The sequence below is a fragment of the Cynocephalus volans genome, chromosome 15 (genome assembly GCF_027409185.1).
Source record: "Cynocephalus volans isolate mCynVol1 chromosome 15, mCynVol1.pri, whole genome shotgun sequence".
In the NCBI taxonomy this organism is placed as follows: domain Eukaryota; kingdom Metazoa; phylum Chordata; class Mammalia; order Dermoptera; family Cynocephalidae; genus Cynocephalus; species Cynocephalus volans.
This window is the reverse complement of record NC_084474.1, coordinates 8,812,766-8,836,162: the sequence shown is the minus strand read 5'-3', so window position 1 is coordinate 8,836,162 and position 23,397 is coordinate 8,812,766.

Genomic DNA, 23,397 nt, shown 5'->3' with positions numbered 1-23,397 from the left:
TTAAACAGTGTACACCCTTTGATTAAGTCAGTCCACATTTACGATTTACATTAACCAAATAAGCCAAATATAGAAATTATGCATAGGAATATACATGCAGTGTAACAGTAAAAAAAAAAAAAATCATGTCCAAATAAAAAATGATGGGTTAAATAAATTGTGGTCTGTACATTTATTATAATATTTTGCTGTCATTAAAAACTGTTTAAAGTTTTTAATAACATAATTTTCTCCTGTTATATGTCAAAAGTGGATGACAAAATAAGATGTTCATTATAATTCCAATTTTGTCATCTCAAAATAGTAGTGTAAATACACTTAGATATATGTAAATGTTTACAATTATGTTGAAAAATAGTAAAAATGAATACATCAAAATGATAGCATTTGTGCATAGCAGGATTACAAATGACTTTTTTAAATTTTCCACTATTTTTCTGTCGTTTCTAAATGTAATTTTATTATTATATAAACATAAAGTTTAAATTTTTAAAAGTCAGTATGATACCTTCTGTATCTGCAAAAGGTATACTTATAAGAATCTGCCATAACCCTACCCACACTTATAAAATCCTACATCTTATCCAAGTAATTAGGGCCTTTCTGTTTTTCTACCTACTTTGTTAGAAAAAACATAAATGGCTTCATACAGTCTCACCAGCAAGTATCTGTTGTAAAAATAAAGGCAAAGATGGTGCATGAGTTTTTCAAGGAACTTTGATTAGTACGGTGATTATATTTTCATTGGAACATGCTAATTTATTTCAGATACTGATTATTCAGACAAGTATTTTCAGTGATTTCTTTATCAGTGGGAAAGATATATGTGATTTTCATGTGTGGTAGGGGTGGGAATGGGGGTGTATCTTGCCCTGATGTCCTCATTCCCAGAAGGTTAATAAGGTTTTTATAATGTCACAAATTATTAGCATCTATAAAGGAATTATTCCTTTACCAGATAGGCTTCTTAGCTTTAGATAACAGAAACACACTTAAGCAGAAAATGCATTTATTGGAAGATATCAGCTTGATACTTTAATTGACAGAAAAGTTGGGTAACTGGACTCAGAACACGGGCTATAGCCCAGGAGGTGAGGCATGGCTGACATATGAGCACAGGAGCACCGTCCTGAGGGGTAGCCCCTCAGTGTGGCCCCCACTGATCACTTGTTGCTCTAGCCCCAACTGCTCTAAGTGCCACTGCTCCCAACTACTGGATGCTGTGCTGCTGAATGCTCATCTCTGCCTGGGTGTTCAGAAATAATCCTCGCTTTTGTTACATTGTTATCAATTACAATATTAATGATGCAGGACCCTAGGAAAGACTATCTTCTGGGGTAGGGCATAGGCCCTATTGGGATCTGTGGCTCTTAGGAAGCTGGGGTTGGGGAGAGGGGGGCATTCCTGAACTTCCTGGTTTCTATAACTGGAAATGGCACCTGCTAGACGACCAGCAGGACCATGGCTCTGACCAGAGTACGGTGTTTGAATGTTGGGAAGCCAACATAGCAGAGGTCAACCAAATCACAAGTAGAATTTGAAAAAAACTAATTACAAAGAAACTGGCTCAGAAGATCTTTAGTCAATTTTGTTAAGTTTAGGTAGACATGACAGATTTCCTAAAACACTGTCAAGAAAGACCCAGTAGTTTCATATATTGTGCATATTCATAACCTTGATTGAATGTATCTTTGAGACATGATATCTCAAAAGTTTCAAGACTTTGTCAGTTCAAAAAAAAGATTGGTAAACACAAACTTTGTGTAAATAAATGTGTGTGGTTGTGGTGTGTGCATGTAAAAATCTATGATTTTTTAATTATATCAGAAGAATATAAAAATTTCAGAGGCAGGTTAAGATGGTGAACTAGAAGTACCCAATGCATGATCCTTCCAAAGAAAAGGACCAGAGCAAGCAGAGGACAACTAAATATGAGACAGAGCATCAGTGGGAGAGCATGGAAGGGCAGTGGCAGCCTGACGAGCACCCTGTGGGTCAGGAAAACCAAGCAAGGTGATGTAGAGGAGAGAGAGGCACATGGCTTCAGCCACTGCCATGTCTCCCAAACCAGGATCCAGTGGGAGGAATTCTCCCTGTAGCAGAAAGAATCTACTTGGCTTTAAGCACTTCCCAGAAGCAACCGTCCTCGTGCTCCTGCTCCACTCTGCCCCCACCCATCACCATGCTTGCCTGTGCCACTGTGTAGTCCCAGAGCTGTGGCCCTTCAGTGCACCCCACAGTGTGACCCATGTTGCACATGCAGCACCAAGCACCTGCACAGCTCTAGCCTTCTAGCCGCCTGCATGGCTCCAGACTTCCAGCCACCTGCTCAGCCCTCGCAATGCACATGACCCCAACCGCCCAGCCACCAGTGGGTCCCACCTGCTCACCTGAGCCCAGCTGTCCAGCTGCCTGAAAGGTCCTACAAAACCCCCATGAGCCCAGCCATCTAACCACCCCTGCAGCCCCTACCACCTGGCAGCCTGGGTGGCTCCACCCACCAATGTGACCCTAACTATTCAGGCACCTGAGGGTCCCCACTGCCTATGTGGGCCCAGCCATCAAGACACTTGTGTGGTCCCAAATGCCCAGCCACCTGTACAATCCCATACATCCAGCCTCCTGTGTGGTTCCAGTCACCACAGACACCCACGAGACCCCAGCCACATGTGTGATTCTAGCCATCCAGTCACCTGTCTTGCCCCAGCCACACATGCAGCCCCAACTACAGACATAGCTGCAGGCATCCCCTGGAAATACTGAGTCTACCCAGAACTACTGAGTATATCGATAACAACTGAGTCTACATGGAACTACTGAAACCACTGAGTCTACTGGAACCAAAACTAAAACATCCCACCCAACAGGCAATGTCTAACAAATATAGAGGAGGGAGTCTCTCTCCTCAAAAGCCACCCCAGAGTAATAGAAGAAACAACCACCAGATGACTAGGCATCAACATAAGATTAATAGAAATATGAATAAACAAGAAAATATGACAACATCAAAGGAACTCTATAATTCTCAAATACCAGACTCCATGCAACAGGAACACTTGAAATGTCTGAAAGGGAATTCCAAGTAGCAATCTTAAAGAAACTCACAAGACACAGGAAAACTCAGTTAGACAATACAACAAAATGAGAAAATAAATCCAAGACATGAAGGAAGAAATTCACAAAGAGATAAATATCATGAAAAGGAATGTAGCAGAACTCCTGGAATTGATGAAAGGCTCATTCGACAAATTAAAAACTACAATTGAGAATGCAAGCAGCAGGCTAGAACAAGCAAGGAAACAATCTCTGAATCAGTACAGACTTCACAAGTTAAGGGAAAAATCGTTCGCAAGACTGCCCTTGCTTCAGACACTAGGCACAAATCTCAAGGGATACCGATTTTTCTAGCTCATCCCATTCCAGCAACAGTGTTATAGAGTGTCCAGTGTTCTCTCTTTCTATTGTTCTGTGAATATTTCTTTGCTGGTAGGGTTCTGAATGACCTGACAGAAAAAAGTCAATCAAAGATCTAGGTAAAGTGGGAGGCGGGGCAAGATGGTGAACTAGATGTGCCCAATGCACCATCCTCCCACAGAAAGGGACCACAGCAAGCAGAGGACAGCCAAGTACCGGGGAGAGCATCGGTGGGAGATTGGAGAGGGAGCAGGAGCCTGATGTGGACCCTGTGGAGCAGGAAAACCAAGCAGGGTGGTGTAGAGGAGAGAGAGGCGCATGGCATCAGCTGCCCCCACATCTCCCAAACTAGGATCATCCAGGAGGAATTCTCCATTGGGATGGAAAGAATATGCTCAGCTCTGAGCACTTCCAAGCAGTAACACCCTCCTTCCCTGCCCCAGCAGGCCTCAACTGCTGCAGTGGCCTGTACCATTGCCTAGTCCCAGAGCCATGGCCCTTTTGCATACACTGGAGCTCATCCTGCACAATGCACCCCACCATGCAAATAATGCTGGTAGCTGCATGGCTCCAGCCTTTCAGCTGCTTGCACTGCCCTGGAAGTCCATGTGACCCCAGCTGCCTGCTTGGGCCCACCCATCCAACTGCCCACATAGCTCCACCTGCCCATGTGACCCCCCAACTGCCCATGAATCCCTACCCACCTATGTGGACCCTGCCTTCTGGCCATCTGCATGGTCCTACCCACTCGCAGGAGTCTGGCCATCAAGCTGCCTCTGTGGTCCCAGCTGCCTTGACCACCACAAGGCCCCAGACATCCAGACACCTGCATGGTCCAAGCCACCACAGCCACCCCTTTGTCTCCACCTGCACATGCAAGCCTAGCCATCTAGCCACCTATGTGGTCTCAGCTCCCCATTTTTCCACATGGACTTCACCCACCTGCATGTGCCCAGTCATGCAAGCAGCCCCAGCCACAGACATATTTGCAGGCATCCCCCAGAAACACTGAATATACCAAGAACCAAAACTAAAAAACCCCCCACAATGGGCAATATAAAACAAATCTACAGGAGGGAGTCTCTCTACTCAAAAGCCACCCTAGAGTAATAGAAGAAGCAACCACCAGATGACTAGGCATCAACATAGGAATACTAGAAATATGAAAAAACAAGAAAATATGACACCACCAAAGGAACACTATAATTCTCAAATACCAGATCCCATACAACAGGAAATCCTTGATATAACTAAAAGGGAATTCTGACAAGCAAATTTAAAGAAACTCATGAGATACAGTGAGACTCAGAATAAAATGAGAAATAAATCTTGGTCATGAAGGAGAAAACTTACAAAGAAATAAATACAATAAAAAAGAATAGCAGAACTCCTGGAACTAAAAGACTCATTCAATGAAATAAAAACTACAATTGAGAGCTTAAGTAGGAGGTAGAGCAAGTGAAAGAATTTTTGATCTTGAAGACAATCTTTTAGAAATAATCCATGCAGACAAAAAAGAGAAAAGAAAAATATTTTTTTTTAAATGAAGAAAATCTAAGAGAACTAGCAGATTACATTAAGTCATAAATATCCAAATCATGGGTGTTTCAGAAATGGAGGAGAAAGAAAATGCATTGAAAACATATTTGATGAAATAATAGCAGAAAACTTCCCAGATATTGGTAGAGATATGAACTTCCAGATCCAAGAGGCTCAAAGATCCTCTAACAGATTCCATAAAAAAAAGGTCCTCTCTGAGACACACTGTAGGCAAACTGTGAAAAAGTCAAAGACAAAGAGAGAATCCTAAAACAGGAAGAGAAAAACCACAAGTCATCTGTAAGGGAGAGCCCCTTAGACTACAGCAGACTTTTCAGCAGAAACCCTACAGGCCAGAAGAGAGTGGGATGACATATTCAAAGTACTAAAAGAAAAAAGAAAAGGAAAAAAAAAAACACCTGCCAGTAAGAATACTATCCTGGAAAAGCTATCCTCAGAAATGAAGGGGAAGTAGTGTATTTCCCAAACAAAAGCTGTGGGAGTTTGTGTTCACTACCACATGACCAGCCCTGAAAGAAATCCTCAGGGAGTCCTGCATCTGGAACCCGAAAAGCAATAATCACCATCATGAATACATGAGAACGAACTACTGTAGAGCAGATATGCAAAGGAGAAATAAACTTTACCATACCACCTCAAAAAACCAATGAACATTGAAGACAAACAATAAAAGGGAAGGAAAGGAACAAAAGATATTTAAATCAACCATAAGAAAAGCAATTAATGTCAGGAGTGAGACAATACCTTTCAATAACAACCCTAAATGTAAATTGATCAAATTCACCATTAAAAAGACACAGACTGACTTACTGGATAAAAAATAGAACCAACTATATCCTGTCAACAAGAGACTCAGCTCACCTGTAAAAATACACAGAGACTAAAAGCAAAGGGATGGAAAAAGATATACCATGCAAATGAAACTGAAAATGAGAAGGAGTAGCTATTCTTATATTGAATAAAACAGACTTTAAGCCAAACACTATAAAAAGAGACAAAAAAGGCCATTATATAATGATAAAGGAATCTATCCACCCAGAAGATATAACAATTCCACTGCGGGGTATATACACCCCAAAATGGAATCACCATGTTGAAGGGATACCTGCACACCCTTGTTTATCACAGCTGTGTTTACAATAGCTAAGAGTTGAAACCAAACTAAATGTCTCTCAATGGATGACTAGATAAAAAATGTGGTATATATACACAATGGAATAGTACTTAGCCATGAAAAAGAATGAAATTCTGCCATTCACAGCAACATGGAAGAATTTAGATAAAATTATGTTAAGTGAAATAGGACAGGCACAGAGTAGTACCACATGTCCTCACTCATAAGTAGGAGCTACAAAATATAAAAAATTTAAAAATTCAATTAAAAAAAGAAAGACGCAACAATCACAATAGTACACTGAACTTTGAAAAGGAGAGAACAGTACTGAGGTTACCAGAGGTCAGAAAAGGAGAGGGGGAGGGGGGCTAGTGAGATATTGGTAAAGGGCCACCAAAAATGATTACATTGAGTAATGTTGAATATATTAATTATCCTGATTTGAGCATCACATATTGCACACATATATTGATATTCAATGCAGTACCCCACAGATATGTAAAATCAAATGTTTCAATAAATTTTGTAAAATAAATAACAAAACAATTTTTAAAGTAAAAATAATATTTATTAAAATAAATATATTTTGAATCTTCATTTAATATTAAGCCTTCTCTGCATAAGAAACATAAATTCACCCATAATGTAATCAAAAAACATTTATTAAGGACCTATTAGTGTCAATACATATGATTAACATATGAATTTGTTAGAAATAGTTGCGATCACACTGAACTTGCAATCTATACACATATTTATAAAAATTCGCTAACACCAATCAAAATAAAGGAAAGTTACATAAATGTTTTAATAAGACATAGAGAAGTGCACTGCATACGTGAAAGGGCCATGTCTCTTTTTTATTTGTATTTTAAATAGAAAGTATTATTGTAAACACTCAAATATTCACTATATATAAGAAAGAATGTATCTAAGTATTGCATACAATAGGACTACAAAACAAGTGAGCAATTTTGCCTGGGCAAGTTGAAACAGGTTTCACCAAGAAAGTGATATCTGAACTGGAAATTAAGAAATTAATAATACTTTTCTGGGTAGAAAAGCCAGAAAAGAGAATTATGGGCAAAGCCATAGTCTGAACAAAACCAGGCAGATACAAAGGAAATGGATGAATTCATGGAATGGTGAGAAAGAAGCCTTCCTGCCTGGGACACAGATGTGCATAGTGGATTCTGCAGGGGAAGAGAGAAAAGAAGCTGAAAGGGAAGTTTGGATTTATTAGAAAGTGGAGGGTGTGACAAAAGCTTCTTTGAAGTCCAAGCTAAACATTATTCATAATAGTCCTGAATTGGAAACAATCCAAGTGTCTACCTACATGTAAATGTAAACAAACTTTGGTATATCCATACAATGAAATACTAATTAGTACTTCAAAGGGACAATCTGCTAATATTGCTACAACACAAGCCTCAAAAATATTGTGCTAAGTGAAAGAATCCGGAGGCAAAAGACCACCTATTGTATGATTCCATTTCTATGAAACGTCCAGAAAAGGCAAGTCTGTAGAGACAAACGGATCAGTGGCTGTCTTGGGTGGGGTGACAGTGGAGACTGGATGGAAGCAGGCATCATGAGGCCTCACAGGGTTATGTGAATATTGTAAAACTGGAATGTGCTGATGGTTGCACATCACTGTAATTCACCAAAAATTATCAGGCTGTGTATTTACAATTGTATTATAGGTAAATTATACCTCAATAAAGCTTTTTTAAAACATTTCAATAAAGTTAGAACATGACTCTAGGAAATGGATGGGTTTTAAAGGTGTTAAAGCAGAGACTTGATGTGATCAGGCTTCTGCTTTATGTAATTCCTCTCATCCATTCTCTCTTGAACAATGGCTCTAACCCTGAAACTCATCAGTGTTGTCGATAACGATCCATTCTCAGTCCTCATCTTATCTGCCCCATCAGCAGCGTTTCACACCTCCCCGAGCACCACCTTCTGGTATGAACGTCTTTGTGCCACCCCTGCCCTTGACAGACAGTAGGATCTGCCACTTTCTTCCAACCAAGTGAACAGGCCAAGTTGGTGGGATGCCACTCCACGATTATGCTGCCTTTTATAAGCACCCTGGACTCCAGCCCAACAAGTCCCTGAAACAGAGAACTCAGCCAACCTGTGCCCAGACTCCAGACTCACAGACACTGTGAGATAACACACGTGATCTGTATTAAGTCACGGAGCTGAGATAACACCAGCACAATATTCAGCAATGGAAAATGAACACACCAGGACCAATCACACCCTCTCTCTTGTGGAAACACGCTCCGCACCGACTGTCAGGACACCCCCTTCTCCTGGTTTCCTCTTTCCTCACTGGTGATAATTCCTGGTTCTTCTGTTGGTTCTGACTCATCACTGCAACCCATAAGTTTTGGAAGACACTGGAACTCAGTTCTGAGAACTCTTTCCTCTGTATAGTCATCTCCAAGGCGACCTCGTTGCACGGCACTGTGAAACGCCATCTCTGTTCTGATGGTGCCTCAGGACAGGCACAGACTTCCACCCAGGGCCTCTCCTTGGATCTCTTGGTTTACTCCCAGTCATTTCCTGCATGTCACTGTCAGCTCTGACATTCAGTTGGAGGCCTCCTGGCCACGCTACATACAATAGCACACTGTCACTCTGTCACCTTTGCATGGCTTTGTTTATACTCAGTGACACTTGTTACCTTCTAACATACTACCTGTTTATATGTTTACTTACTTAGTGCCCATCTTCCTCCACCGGAAGACACACTCCTTCAGTGCAAAGTCCTAGTTTTGTTCGGCACTGTGTCCCACACCTGTTCTTGTGCGTGGAGCACAGCAGGCACAACGGGCACGTCTGCTGGAGGAGTGAGGGAGCACTGGCTGCAGGCAGTGGAGCACCTGTAAGGCTAGAAATCAGCCCATGAGGTGGGGGACTCAGACCCTGCCACACACACAGTGAGGAGGGATGGGCTGACCGACCCCCTGATTAGTGTTATGCTGCCTTCATTTGTCACCTGCCAATCTCTGCCAGTCTCATCTCCTCACTGCCTGGGAGGGTTTCTAGATACGATACAATCACTCTGTGTATGGGATGATGTTTCTATTTCTTGTGATATCAGAAAGACTCCTCTGAGACTGCTATTTTGCTGAAATCAAGCCACTCTGCAGCAGTGGCTTTTCCCAGCTGTGCCATAGTATTTCAGGCTGTTCTCGAATTCCTTTCCAAAGAGCACTGCAGGAGTGCTGCGGACCCTGTTCTGCTTGGTGAAAACCTACTCTCGTTCAACAGACAGTTAAAGTGTGTCACTTTTAAAGATTCTCCTGACCTCTTCGTCCTTTAGGTAGTACTGAGCACAACTTCCTCTAGGCTCCCAACCCCACACCCTGCATGTGCTGCTGTCAGAGCCCCCGTAAGTCACCATGGGGCTCACTGGCTCGTAGGTCTGCTGCATACCAGCTTTTTGAGGGCAGGGATAAGTCATAGTCATCTTTGTGCCAATCGCAGCACAAGCTAAACTAACTTTCAACACAGACCAAATCGATACTTCAGGAAGGAATTGGAAATTTGAGTGTGGAGTTTAATGAGAAGGAGGATGTGAGACAGAAAAAGGAAACTGAGAGAAGAGGGAGGGAGATGAGTGGAAATTGTCTGGTCTGGAGTTTATGGAATAACCATCAGAAAATGCAGATTATAAAGCAGAAGAAGCTTAAAAAATAGTTCTGAGGAGGAATCCTGATCTTCCCAGAATAAATAAATAAAGAGGTACCACATATATGATGAAGAAGGTTGGATCAGACAGTTAGGAAAGAAGTAAAGATTGGCCCAGGTGGAGGAATCTATGGTCAAAGAAATTATTTTTAAAAAAGATTCAAAAGAAAAGCATTCCTATAATTGCAAAATCTGCAAATTAATTACTGAATTTTGTAAGATGAAGGTAGTGATTTTAAGATAGCTCTGACAGAATATAGGGAATCTCTTTCCTGAGTGCCCCACATTTTCTTTTATATTTTTCTTTTGTCTAAACAGGAACATTATAAAGAAAGCCAAAGAAAATCCTGAAAGACTATTCAAAGTTTAACTAATGCAAAAAAATCATATGCCCAAGAACAGATATGAACAGCAATACAATAGTTCTTGCTGACCATCGATCATTTTAATGTCTGCTACATATTAATGGTAGCTATGAACAAATTTGTTTGTTGGGAAACACACAAATAGAGCTAGAATATCAATTCAAATAATGACAAATGCCTATAAAAATAAAAATACACATAAAAGACCACAGTTCTTCAGTTTCATTCTTTTATGTAATATTTTATTTTTGGACTCTTTATTATCACATGATGAAATGCTATTTAAGGACTTTAAGGATTTTGATTGAGAATCAGATTCAAATATTAATGCACATAGATAAAATAAAACCTGACTTCATTCAGGAGGCTTTGAGAACAGAGTCTTAGTAAGAGGATGAATAGCCATGAAGAAAATCAAGTTACTTTTGATCCTTTTTCTTGTTGACAGGGGTATGTCTTTGAAGGAACTTAGCTTTTCTCATTCTGCATCACGCAGCCAGGCAGGAGAAAAAAAACCCAAGTCTCACAGAAATATTTGCTTCAAAATGTTGGACTGCTGAGTTGACATATTGAACCTGTGCAGCTATTTCTCTCTGGGATCTATGCTATAGTTTCTACTTATTTGACCCATTTTTCATTGTAAATAACATAATAGAGGACTGAAAAATACTCATATAACCATTGAAAGAATATCATCAAAGCTGGATGTTTTTCCGTAGTAAGCTTACTAGTCTCCATCCAGTCCACTGTGAACATCTGTGGACATCTGTGCTCTGAATCTCAGCTTCTTCAGGAACCACATTCATCAGTTACTCAAGAATGCCCTCTTTTCTCTTACCCTTAGTTTAACTTCTCAACTGTCTTTTCTCCTTAAGCACATATACATGAGTGTCTCTCATTTTTAAAACATTTTCTGAAAAAAAATGTATTCTATCACCCATACATTCCCTCTAATTATCATTCTATCTCTTTTTCCTGCCACAGTAGAGATTTTTGAAATTTTTGTTTACACTTGCTCATTACATTTCCCTCCAAGTTCCACTGAAACAGCTTTCCCATAAAGTCAGAAAAAGCCTGCTTATCAAATCCTACGTACATATGCTTATTCTTCACCTAACATCTCTGTGACTCGTGGCTTCATTAACCATCATCTTTTCGGTTTGACAAAAGTATTTTCTTTTTATCTCATCTTACATTGAAAGCCCCATGTGAAAGTTCCTCTTCCTGTGCCCTCCCATGCATATTGGCAATTTCCAAGTTCCATTCCTCCTCTTCTCTGATTAGTCCTACGTGTCTGACTAACCTGGGTGATTTCTTCACTCCATTGATTCGACTTTTGCCTCTGCTATAATAAGAGCTAGAACTACCTCTCACGTTCTCAACAATTCAGGGATCTCTTCCTCTCTGACAGCAACCCACCACTGTCAGCATAGGTTGAGTTTCGCATCCTTTATATAACATACTGAACCTTGAAGAAAACACACCCATTTTCTATATTTGGCTTAAATAACTCCTACTTAACAGTGTAGGCTATTTAAGCACCACCTCCTTGAGGACTGTCTTGCTAAGCATCCCAGTTTGAAATATGTAATCACTCAAAGATCTGAAATTCTTGACATATAACAGTACTTTGTTTTAGGTTTTCTTCAGACCTTAGATAACAGAAATTTATTTCCTGCTGTATTTGTAATTGTTGATTATGAGCTATGACATTATGTTTGGTTGTTATTAATCTTGAGAAACCAGTAATACATGTGAGTTGAGGATGGTTTCTTCATAACACAATTGGGGGAAGTTTCAAGCCTGAAATATTTCTCCATCTGGGTAGTATAAATTTAAACCTAGGGGTCAAGTGAGGGCAAGTTTGTGGGTAGAACTGTTAGTAGTAGTATCTTATGCCTCACTCAAGACCCAGGCCAAGGCAGTCATAACCCATGTTCTCAACTTTTGCAGACAAACTCGTATTCTTTCTGGACTATACATTTTGCAATTTGAGAGTCTTGGTTTTAAACTAAAGTTTCAGTTCAGATTTGTTTATATCCTTGCCTTCTGCCTTCTACTTGGAAAATAAAAACCAAGGCTTTCTTCTGCTATGCTGTGAATCCTTGAAATAAAAACTAACTTAACCATTCATGATCAGGCATCCTATATGTTAAATTAACCATATAAAATGTAAACAATAGTAGGGAAGATATTTTTAATTTATTTATTCCTGTGTTCCTAGTACCTACTATAGTACTTGGTATGTAGTAGGCACTCAATAAATATTTGTACATTAATAAATAAATTAAATGTTATAAGTTAAAATATATGTGATTTCAGAGAATACAATTGTCTCTCATCAATTTTATCTTCATCAGATTGTGTTTGGATTCTTAATATTGGTCACACCAATTCTCAGTGACATTGGACTTCTAGGTAATTTCCTTATCTTTCTGACTGACAAAACCATGCCTGGGAGTTAAATGGATGTACCATCACAAGTTACTAAAATGACACGAGTGCAATACGTATTTGCAACTTCTGAGTATGTAATAATATAAAGATAAATTGTGAGTTCTTTAAAGAACGGGATGAGCATGTAGACTGTTTGAATGAAGTTCGACTTAAACGTTTTGTAATTATAATTAGAACTAAGATCTATAGAGCGAGCTATGAGTTGAGTGTTGTAGTAAGAACTTAAGCACATTATCTCATTCATGCCTCAGCACCCCACGAGGCAGGTCAATTATTTTCTCCACTTTATAGAGGGAGAAACAAAAAACTTCACTTATGTGAAATCATACCACTATTGGGTCACAATATTAGAATGTGAACCTACGATGAAGTACTGAGAGTAATAGGGAGTTTATTTATATGAACATTCATACAGGCATTTTTTAAAGATTATAATTACTTATTATTGTTGTTAGGACATGTGAATTTTAGCACCTTTGCTATAGGCATGAATGTTTTTATTTTATAAAGTAATACTGCTTTTAAATTTATAGTCTCTTTATACAGGCTCATATCCAAAGACAGATAAGTGATACATTGAAAAATGGCAAGATATTTCCCTGCTTACCCCTTCATCACAAGTATTGCTTCATTTACTTTGTGCTTGATGTATGACTCCATCTTCATTCATGTTCACTAGTAGTAACAGAGGGAGATGAAATTAAAACATCGCTACTGATCCTCAGATAAGCATGATTTTTTTTTGCATAATTTTTTTCCACAATATATTTGTGAGTTGTGCTTCCTCATTAGAGAATAATTAGAGATTCACATTAGAAAATTAATATTCAGTGCTATCCAGTGTAAATGATTTAAAGTTTCATTGCTCCCATTTGTTTGTAGTAAAAGACACTTCTTTAGGCTCTCTCCCAGTCCAATGAACAGCTTAACATGATAGTCATGGATACAAATTCAAAAACCAACTGTTTGATACAGAAGGGATCTTAGAAGGTATGTTTAGATGTAGTGGTATATACAAAGGCATCTCTGTGCCATACAAAGGCAGTCAGTCAGAAAAGAAAATAATTGAATTTACAAAACATCTTCAAAGGTAATCCAATAAAAATAAATGGAGAACATTTTCTTCGCTGAAGAGAATATGTCCTAATGGTATACTTTGGTCAGTGAGTTCATATGTTTTGGTAAGAATGGAAATATAAAGATATAAGATATTAGGTTTGGGCATTCTGGAATGCAGCATTACTAAAATCTAATCAAAATAGCATTGACAGTGATAGAAAACTCATTGTATGTCTGAATGTTTCAATTCAGGCAAATCTGGGTCTAGAACAGGAGGCTTCCCTGCAGATATTACAAGACAATTGCCAGGCCTTGAGAAAGTCAGCTCTAAATAGATTCAAGCCCTGAGAAAGCCTTAGACATTCTGTTCCTGACATTCCACCTCTTGCCTGGGGATTAGAAGAACTAGTTTGATGAAAAAGAACTATAATGATCACCTGTTGCAAAGAAACCCTTTGCCTAAGTCATTCAAGATGATTAAATCTGATGTGCCATTTTTTAATATTGCTAAGTCAATAAGTGCATTATTGTAGAGGGGTTAGAAATCTTGATTCTCCTTCTCCATCTTAGAATAGGATTTTTAGGTGAATGCATGCATGGGGGTATAGCCCTCGAGTAGGGGACAATAGTCCACAGACAAGTTAGACAAAAGCCATCTAATCAATTCTAATCACTGTTTAGGGATGGGATTGTGTACTTTGACTATTTTAGGTTGCTGGTTCAATTCCAGCTCAAAGGACTATTGACTATTTAACCTACTGATTGTTCTTAAGATATGTTAAGGAAACTGGTTGAATGCTGTTTAAATATGCTCAGGAAATTGCTGTAGGGAAGTATCTGGAAAAGAAAATGTTTGCTAAGGACAAGCTGTTTGTTTGATGGATTGACTTAGCTTTTTACAAATTGCATTCTAGAATTTCACATAGTTAATCTTACTGCTGTTACTTGTTTCAGTTGTTTAAAGCTATACTTAGCCATAATTTACTTCTGTAACACTGCCTGTTTTTATGTCCTTCTTTGATGATTGAATCAACTGATTTTTCTTGTGAAACTTCCTTGTCTTGTCATTAAAAAGAAAGGCTGATTTTGAATTGGGGCTGCTGCTCCCCTGATGGGCTGCAGTACCTCCAGGCCTCATTCATGGTACTTTGAGTAATTCTTTCTTTTTTTGTCTCCCTTACACAGAGGGAACTGTAACACATTATGACCTCATGTTCCCTCTTAGTGCTCAAAAAATGTATTTTAATGCATTATTAGTACCTCATTATCACTATTAAAAGTAACAATAAATGGCTTTCAAAATGCCTCTCTCATGCAGACCGCAAGCCTCACAGTCTGAAGAGTGGGCGTCAGCCTCAGGTCCAACCTCTGCATTGAGTTGCTCCTCCACCATTTCTAAGGATTTTTTTTCTTTCTTTTTAAAAGAACTCATCATAAATTGAACCAGAACACACTAAGCCCTCTCTGATATCATACAACAAATTTCTCTAACATGACTATTCCATTGCTTCATTTACCAGGTGACTTAACTGTCCATATCTGTATCCCTGACTGCAGAGGTTCTTAACCACTTCAACTTTTATGCCCCCAGTACAACCTGGGCGTATTTATAAACTTAAAAGCATGCTTCCCCCAGGATCACATGCTCCTGAGGACCATGCCTGTAATCCTTCACTTTGTAGAATGTGGGTTTCAGTTTCATTGTTCACTTGGACCTTTTCTGGTCCTCATAGCTCATGGACTTGTGTTTTCATCTGCCTTTCTGTCTACCCTGAACACTATCAGCAGCTGTACCAAACATTTCTTAACTGATAAGGTTAGGTCACATGCTTTACTCCACAGCACCATCTCGACAATCACCAACGTTAGGATCTGTATGATATACATATATATACACACATATATATAACATATATATATAATACACACACACACACACACACACACACATATATACACACATACATATATACAAACATGTCTCTTAATTCTCTATCTTCTCAAGTTATGACATTATGTATATATGTCTCTTAATTTTGTCTTCTTAACACACATCCTTTTCTTTTCAGTCAATACTAAACTTTTTGAAAGAATATACTAATCTAATTTCTCAATATTATTTCATTATTTACTATTAATTTATTTTAATCAAATTTGTGTACATTCTAATGAACCATTATGAAAAAAAATTGTTTTAAACTGTCCTTCTATTCAAATCTATTTTTTCATTTGTATCAGTCACTGTTGAAATCACCTCACAAAACTATTCAGTGTGATGCCCCTAATTTAACTTGGTCAATCTGAATCTAAACACTTTGATTGATATTCTTAGAGATTTAGTCACATGACCCTTTCTATACTGAAAATCACTGTTTTCATTACTGAGTAATCTACATAAGTAACATTCCTAAATATCCCTGCCCTCTATCACTGTCCTTTCACTTCACCTTCCCCAGTGTGTGGCCATTTACCCTTAGGTATATTGACCCAAGAGGACTGCTGCAGCTCCAGCCATCAGGTGCTCACATGACAAAGTTCAAAGCATGGCAGCAAAGGGTTATCTGAACAGAGACAGCTCTTCTTATGATTCTCTATTCTTTTTCATATGTCTTGTTGGTCAGAATTGGGTTGCATGTCCTATTTCTGATCAATTACTATTATAAATAATTGTATCACTATGTTTGCTTCGAACTAATCATTATTTATTTTCTTGGTCCAGGCATATTGACATATGAACAAAATAGAATTGCTATTAGTAAGGAAGACACACATTTGAGTTGGAATAAAGAGTCATTGTTGGGTAGTTGCTATGGTCTGAATGTTTATGTTTCCCTAAAATTGACGTGTTGAAATCCTAATGCCCAAGGTGATGGTAATCAAGAGATAGGGATTTGGGGAGGTGATTAGATCATGGGGTTGGGACCCTTACGAATAGGATTAATACCCAAGAGAGACTCCTGCCCCTTCCAGTGTATGTGCACACAGCTAGAAGGTACCGTCTGGAATCAGAAAGTGCACTCTCACCAGATGCCAAATTTGCTGGTGTCTTGGTCTTGGATTTCTCAGCCTCCAGAACTGTAAGAGATAAACTTTATTATTTATAAGATACCTAGTTTATGGTACTTTTTTAAAAATCAAAGCCTGAATGCACTATAAAAGTAGACAATTAAAAGTACCTGCTAAAGTCTGACTTCAGTACATACTTTCTGTTGCATCCTAACTTGACATAAGAAAAAATGGCTTAATAAACACTAACAATTATTGAATATTATTATTGTGATGATGATTATCATCTATATTTGCTTTCCAGTCCTACCCTATGTCCTCTATAATGTGCTCAAAATGAACAATAAAAAAAGTCAAAATATTCCATGTACTTCCATCAGTTAGTACATTTTGTTCTCTGCCTGGCTGCCCTCCCACATCTCCAAATATTTCTGGGTGAGTGTCTAAGGGGTGATGACTTCTAACTATTGAGCCTTGAACATTTACTATATATCAAGAGTAATAAGTATATTTTAACATTTATTGAGTGATTGTTACATGCAAAGAAAGTTGGTAGGCATATGAAGGTACTTCAAAAAGTCCATGGAAAAATAGAATTAAAAGATCATATGAATCTTTCCGTGAACTTTTTGAAGTACCCTCATATTTACATGAATGTGCTCATTTAATATAAACCCTTAGGGTATAAATGGGTGTCTTTCATTTACATGTGGGGAACTCATCTGCACTGAGAGCTTACGTGATCTGTTCAAAGTTACCACCTAGTAGATGGTTGCTATGAGCTGAAAATCAAACCCTGGCCTAACACTAGAGTCACATTTTTAACTATTTTATATATGAGGGGACTTCAAAAAGTACATGAGATCCATATTATTGTTAAATTTCATTTTTCCACAAACTTTTGAAGTACCCTTGTACGTTATCTCACTTCATTCTTGTAACTGCATGAAATTGATAGTTTTAGCCTAGTTTTATAAATCAGGAAATGGTGGTTCAAAGATAGTAAATAGTTTGACCAACCTCACAGCTATTGAAAAGAAGAGCTGAGATTCGTCTTGGGCATGCCTGACACTAAAGCTTGTGCCTTTAAACTATTGTTTAAGGGGCAGCTAAAATGTTACTTCTTTTATGAAACATTCTCTTACTGTCCATGGACTCCTATAAATAGCACCCCATACAAAGGCACTTAGCATGCCATATGATGGGCACTTAAGCAAACCATACAATGGGCACTAAGTTCACTATATGATGGACGGATGGTACATGTAAAATGGACATGTAGCATACTACATGATGGGTACCTAGCACACCGTACTAAGGCACTTAGCATGCCATATTATCTGCATTTTGTGTACCATATGGTGGGCGCTTAGCATGACACACAATTGGCACTCATTACATCTTACCATACACACATAACGCACTGTACAATGGGCACTTAGGACACCCTGCAGCGGTGCCCTCCTGTCAGACCAGACTTGAGCTCCAAGTTCACATCTTATCTTTCTAACCTCTGAGCTTGCAGTTCTTAGTACAGAGCACTTATTACAACAGTGGGCTTAGTAAATAAATTATATTTTATGTGCTTTTCACTAAAAAATGCATGTTCTAATGTTGCATATTTAAACTTACTGGACATTAATTAAATACATATTTGAGTGGTTACTATGTGACACACTCATAAATAAAGAATACTTGATGCCTATATAAAATAACAAACAGAAAAAGATAGTGGACCAAATTAGGTCCTTCAATTTAGCTAGTACATTTTAAAAACAACAATTATTAAGTCCTCTTGAGACTGTTAACAGTATAGAAAACAAGTAGTGGTCAAACCTATATTTAAAATTTTGTATGTAATTGCTTCAAATGACTGCTTACATTCTTAGCCAGGATTTAATTTCACAATCAGAGGAAGAAATGATTATTGAGTTTCTGAGGTTAAAACTGTATATGTTCACTTACTAGTTTACCTAACATCCAAATGAGGCCTCTGCAATTTGGTTCTTATCCACATGACCTCTTTTAAGAACTCTAAGCCAAAAATTAAACATGCCTTTCAAGAACAAGCAGTTTGACTCTTGTACAAGGACAGCAGAAATCTGAGTGCTTTCAGGTATGGCTATGTCAGTAGATAAGTAATTATTTTCTAGTATCATTTATGAGGTAGTATGATGTGAAAATGAGATAACGTATGTTCAATGCAAGCGACTACATACCAGCAAGAGGAATTTGTAATCCGGTTACAAACCCTTTAACAAAGAAAATACTTGAACAATTCTATGGAGTATTTAATCCCATTCTAATACTTTCTTCTGCCTAACACTCCAATTTTAGCAATAAGCTTAAATGACCGGAGCCAATTTCTTTAGGAATTTGGCAACAATTTTCTTCAGCTCTGCCTAGCACAAATATAAGGAAGGACAGCCCCTTGGAGGTAATTTGGCATGTAAATGGGATCATTTTCTGCCTTATTCATCAATAATTTGAAACCGTATCAATAACTTATAAACAAATTAAACATAAAGCTACGTCTATTTCATTCATGTAGTTAGGGCTATATTGCTTTTCATGATCTTATGTTTAGATGTCAGTTTTAATAATATGCAGTGTTAATTTTTTAAATAACTTTTGCTTTAAAAACATCATATATTATTTCACAGTCTGTAAAACATTTCTAAACAATTATTTGTTACATCTACCCTTTAGCAGAAATGCTATGCACATGCTAAGAGGTGTTTGTTAGGGCTACCATAACAAAGGGGCACAGACTGGGCAGCTTACACACTGGACATTCCTTTTCTCACAGTTCTGGAGGCTAGAACTCAGATCCAGGTTCCAACAGGGTTGGTTTTTCCCAAAGCCTCCCTCCTTGGCCCATAGTGCATCTTCACATGGTCTTCCCGCTCTGTCTGTCCTGATCTCCTTTTATAAGGACACCAGTCATATTGGATTAGTGCCCTCCCGAATGGACTCATTTTAATTGACTTATCCCTTAAGAGATATGTTGTCCGATTACAGTTGAATTCTGAGGTACTGGGGGTTAGTACCTCAAAATATGAATTTGGGGGACATAATCCAGGCCATTACTGAAGTGTTTGTGGTGTTGTTGTTGACTTAATGCTAAGAAAAAGACACTGAAAACCCTGCATCATATTTATTTATATTCAGTTGTGTTAAAAGTGAAATCACCTTTGGAAATGGGATGTCTAGCTCTGCCACTCACGACCGGTGTGGCTCAGGACAAATCTCTTAAGAAAGTAAATCTGTGGTGACCTTTCAGCATTTTTAACTGTTACTTGTGAGTTAAGTAGCTATTTGTCATACAAGACTCCTTATATGTTATTACCCCATAAGAAGTTTTCCCAAATATGATAATTCAAGGTGCTGAGAGATGGTAGTGTTAACCGCACAGGCTTGCAGCGTCCTTCCTAGAGGATTCTGATTCCCTGGGTCTGTAGGGTGACTACGAATTGGTGTTTAACAAGTGCCTTGGTCATTCTGAATAGGAAAGACCAGGAAACCCTGATACACATCCCCTCTAAACATTGCTCCCCATTAGTTTTCTGTGTCCCATTTCCTATCTCCGTAAGTATGATGTGACAAGGGTCAGAACATGTTAAAGAACTATCCTGACTATTAATGTGCATCTTTAAGTAATTGGCTGGTTTGCTTACAAGTGTTTCTTCCTTTGACCTCCATATACCACTATTTCCCAGTAGGAAAAACAAAACAAAACAAAATGACCAGTGCTTTGTCATAGCTATAAGGCAAATTTTATTCTGAAAGGAAATTTTTGTTTGAAAATTATGAGAATATGAGAATTAATGAGAAATTATAAGAAGAATATTTTAGCAATCTGAAGTTCCATAACATGTGAGAAAAGACTGCACTTTTGCTTTCTTAATATAAAGATCTTCTCAGATACCTGATCTCCTTACGTTTTTTGCAGCAGTGAATAAACTATAAGGAGATTCTAGCTGAGTTTAACTGCATCGTCTTCTCACTATTGTAGAATTGGTTTATTTACTCATCATTAGGAATTCACCTAAGACCTGTTCAGCATCCTAGTTTCTCCTTTCAGAAGCACCGAAACCAGCAAACACATTTATTTTCTCAAATTAACTGTCTGACAATTTAAGTGTCCATGCTTTTATACGCCAATGCAATCGTGTGTTGGAGTGCTGAGCAGTGCAATGATTACCATCAGCTGATAGTCTGTATTTATGTAAACCTCTGCAATGCCCAGATAAAAACTGCCAAAATAGGTTGTAAATGAGTCACGTGATTTCTTAAAGTTATGTAGCTATCACCACAAATACACCTAAGATGTTATACTCTAGTGATCTAAGTTTCACACTCAGTATTGACAACTTTGTCTTGTCATATATTTCCACTTAGTTTTTTCATTTTTACCACAATGCTGGGAGTTATGAGCTCTCTGAATCTGTGGAGTGTTTGTGTTTAGCATGTAATAGGCACTCAATAAATATGTTAAATAAATGTGCTGTCATCTCCATTTTATAAGCAAAGAAATTAGATTCTCTTCTGTTTGTGTGGTGCATTCTTCCTGTGGGAGCTCAGACAATTCAATTTTCTATGAGGAGAACTACTGGTGCTGTATTTTACCAGATATACCTCTGGAATTTATTCTCCTTACAGCTCCTGTTTTCCTTCAGCTAGTCACCTGTTCTTTCAAATGCATTTTCCTGTCCCCATAACACGGCCCTCCCCAGTTCAGGCCACTGGACCCCTCACCCGCCATCAATCTCCTCCCTGATCCTGAGCTTTGGTCTCAGCCCTCCAATTAGTTGTTGACATGGTAGCCTGAATGATCTTTCTAACACATAAATCTCAGTGCCATCCCTTGCTCAATAGTCTTGAAGCTCTCCTAACTGCCTTGAGGATGAAGTCCAAACAGCTTAGCAGCATTACAGGGTCTTTGGATCTACCTCCTGCATGGTGCCCAGCCCATCTCTGTCCATGACCTTCCTTTCCACCCTGGATTTGAAACCTACTTCAGCCCCTGAAGGTACCTCACTCCCTCTTTCTCTACCTTTCCCATCCCCATACCCTCTCCAGGCCCATAAGCACAGTGGAACCCTCTGCCTGGAATAAGCCAGGAAACATTTACCCATCTTACTGTGTGCTTTGCAAAATAAGTAGAAATTGAGGTGAGGTAGGGGACACAAGGATGTCTTCAATATATTTATGTTTATCTAAAGGAATCATGGGCTAAAGTGTTTGAGAAACACTTGTCTACATAAGCATGGACACAGCCCGCAAGGGCGTGTGTTTGTGTGGCACAGGAGACTAGGGGCGCAAAGCAAGTGTAGCAGGCACTGAATGAAGGACACGCTGACCTTGGAAGCAAGAGACCAGCATCAACAATGTCAGCCTACTAAATAACTTCACCTAGGTTAGTCCCCATCTCAAGATTTTTACCACCAAAATACACCGTTACTACCAGCTTTCCATCCAGAAACCTTCCACTTAAGATTTAGATTTAAGATAAATACTCTTGCCTTATCGCATTTATTCTCTTTTCCCACTGAGTTTCAAGCTCAAACACTGCTTTATTTTCCTGATTTAAAATCCATTCTGTTCTTTTTTGTGCAGTCATATATTTTCGTTTAAATCTTGGTCAATCTAAATGTCCATCAATGAACGACTGGATAAGGAAAATGTGGTATATTTACACAATGGAATGCTACTCAGCCCCCTCCCCCCCGAAAAAATATAATAATAAAATTCTGCCATTCTCAGCAATATGGATGAGCCTGGAGAAAATTACATTAAGTGAAATAAGCCAGGCACAGAAAGAGAAATACCACATGTCCTCAGTCATAAGTGGAGCTAAGAAAGAAAGAAAGAAAGACCATAATAAAATGTTGAACTTTCAGAAGGAGAGAACAGACCTATAGTTACGAGAGGTCAGAAAGGGGAGGGGAAGGTGAGATAGAGAATATTTAGGTAAGAAACACAAAAAGTAATTATGATTTGTAATGATGAACACATGAATAATATTGATTTGATCACCACATATTGTACACAAATACTGATAGTCAATTCTGTACCCCATAAATACTCACACATAAACATAATAAATAAGTAAATCCTGGACAAATTCTATACCATGTTGCTAGTTTCCCAATTTCTAATTATTCTAAAGTATTCTGTACAATATAACTAAAGTAAGTTTATATCTTTATTTATTTTATTGAATCCTTTTACTTTCTCATACCTATCTATCAGCCTCCGTTACCTTCCAAATGACATAAACATTGTTTCTGGCAGGTGCCTTTCACATTGTTTTTTCTTTTTGTATGTAAAATTCTGTATATGCTGATAAACTGATGAGGTTAAATGCTCTAGAATGTACTTGGTTTATGTGCATTTTATGTAGAACTAGGACCATCAGAACTTCAAGGGGGCTTAGAGACCATACAGTCAAAGCATTTTATTTTACAGTTATGGAAACTAAGACTCAGAGGTTCTAACTTGCTCAACTTCACTGAACAATAAATGACAGAGTCAAGTCAGAAGCCAAAATTAGTCTTCAAACATCCAACACAGTAAATCTTGATTCTATTTGAAGATGCTATTGCTATATTCAAAAGCACTTATGTATGGAAAATAAGGATATTGAAAGACTATTCTGTATGTTCATTGCATGTGTGTATTAATAGGCAATAAAAACAGAAAGCATTCTAATAT